Source organism: Trichogramma pretiosum, unplaced genomic scaffold (genome assembly GCF_000599845.2).
Source record: "Trichogramma pretiosum strain Unisexual culture from Peru unplaced genomic scaffold, Tpre_2.0 scaffold8, whole genome shotgun sequence".
Classification (NCBI taxonomy): domain Eukaryota; kingdom Metazoa; phylum Arthropoda; class Insecta; order Hymenoptera; family Trichogrammatidae; genus Trichogramma; species Trichogramma pretiosum.
The window spans coordinates 2,595,991-2,598,526 of NW_019641699.1; positions in this window are offsets into that span (position 1 = coordinate 2,595,991).

Consider the following 2,536-nt stretch of genomic DNA (forward strand, 5'->3'; position numbering starts at 1 on the left):
ATAAATTTGACTCCTGAAGACCTGTATGTCATAAAATGATTTCGACAATTTTTAACTCGATAACCATCAACTTTACAAGAAAAAATTGTAGAATAAAAAGGGTTTAGAATTGATCAAAGAACGTGCCTAGAGTTTTTCGGAATTTTTGGAGCGATTTTTGGATTTCTGGAAAACACCATTTTTTCAAAAATCCAAAAATCGTTCCGAAAAATTCTGAAAAAATCAGGCGTGTTCTTTGATCCATTCTAAACCCTTTTTGTTCTACAACTTTTTCTCGTAAAGTTGATGGTTATCAAGTTAAAAATTCTTGAAAGATAGGTTTCATTTTTGATTTTTGATTTCGGCTGAGAACGTTCAAGAATTTTTAACTTGATAACCATCAACTTTACGAGAAAAAGTTGTAGAACAAAAAGGGTTTAGAATGGATCAAAAAACACGCTTGATTTTTTTCAGAATTTTTCGAAACGATTTTTGGATTTTTGAATAAATGGTGTTATCCAGAAATCTAAAAATCGCACCAAAAATTCTGAAAAACTTCAGGCACATTCTTTGATGAATTCTAAACACTTTTTATTCTACAACTTTTTCTTGTAAAGTTGATGGTTATCGAGTTAAAAATTGTCGAAATCATTTTATGACATACAGGTCTTCGGGAGTCAAATTTATGATCGCCACGTTGAATTTCATTATTATAACTATTTCACAATAAAGTATACAAGCCATTAACCAAATCTATAAGCGTGAGACGCACGAGCGAACCTTTTTTCCGTGTTGAAATTTGAGTAAAACGAGATTTTTTTCTCGAAATTTCATTTTTTTTTTACAAAATTGTTAATAACTTTTTATTAAATAAATTTTTGAAAATTCTGACCCCAGATTCGAAAAGTACATTAAATTTTATGTGTGAAATGATGTCTGAAAAGTTTTTAAAACAATATTTAGTCGGTGTAATTCATCGCTATAAATGTTGTCCAAAAATGGTCATTTCAGGCGCTATAGGGTTAAACGAAACGCGAAAAAAAGCTAAACGCACGAGGAATGCTGGCTGGACACACTCCGCTAAGCCTTTATCTTAACAGAGTCAAACTCGACATAACAAGTCAAGAAAAGCGCCGTAGCCTCAGCAGCCACAACCTGCTCGTTATTCCACAGCTTTCATTTCGGAGTCGGAGGAAGGCAAAATACGTGTCACTATACCTTTTCGCCATTCATTTTTCGGCAATTGATCGTCCAAAATTAAAACTAAATCACCGACCGCTAAATTTTCGCCCGTGCTCGCCCATTTACTACTCAGAACGAAAGATACCCTCCTTCTATATACTCCTTCAGCCATTTTTTCCAAAATAAATCGGCGTACCATAGAGCGACCTTCCATTGCTTACTTAAAACTACATTTGCTCAAACCGATTCAAATTTACCGAATTTTCGTACCCATTTATATCTGGTGTTTATTTTGCAAGTCTTCATGAACAAATTATTGTTTTTATTATTGCAAATTAATTGGGAAGTCTCTATCTTTCATTTGCGCCCTGTCTGGTCTTCGTGCGTTGAGCCAACTCAAAGATAATTAACAATCTCTAGAGGAGTGTTTTTTAATAAACAAATGCAATATCTCGACAAATAATGCACTTAGCGAGACTTTGAAAAATGCATTGGATTCTGCATAACGAGGGCTACATTTTTTCAAGATTTCATTGCTGTAGCATTTTTAAATAAATAATTATAAACAATTGTAAAAACGGACACTTTTGGAGGGTTTTTCGACCTGGAGAATAAACAAATGGACGAAAAAATATTTAAAAACCGCTACCAATGTATTGGCAAGTAGCTTCCTCATACTTTTTTTTAACTTAAGAATAATTTGGAAATATCAATATCATCTTTTCTAATTGGTTCACAAAACAGTTTCAATCATACATTTTTTCTGTTTGTGGAATCAATTTCCAACGTTCTTCTATTCTTTGACATATAATTTTATCGAATTTTTTTCACGATGACGTAACAATTAAAGTACTAACCTCAAAAAAAAATATTCAGTAAAACCGGTTTACTTTAGAAAAATGTAACAAAACTAGGAAAAAAATTTTAAATTTATTATCTGAAGAATTGGTTAAAAAATGCGTATACTTTTTTAAAAATTCTTTGAATTAGTGTCAAGTACAAGTGCAGTTCACTTATGTAGACATTTCTATCGTAACCATTTGGATATTATTTTCATTTACAAAATTTTCATATCAATTGAGACTTTTATTTAGAATTTCATTCCTTATAAAGATATTTATGCAATTCATTCATAAAAAATTCTAAATTATGAATTTTAATTATTTAGTTGATTTTATAACTTTGTAATGTTTCACAGTAATTTCAAAAACAATCTAGAGAGTAATCAGAAAAAACTTAAATTATTTAAACACAAAGTTTAACACAAAAATAATTTCAGAATATATTCAAGAATAATTTACATTCGCACACGCACCTCTCACAGTTCATAGAATTTATTTATTAGAATAGTCAAAGGTATGAATAATGTATAATA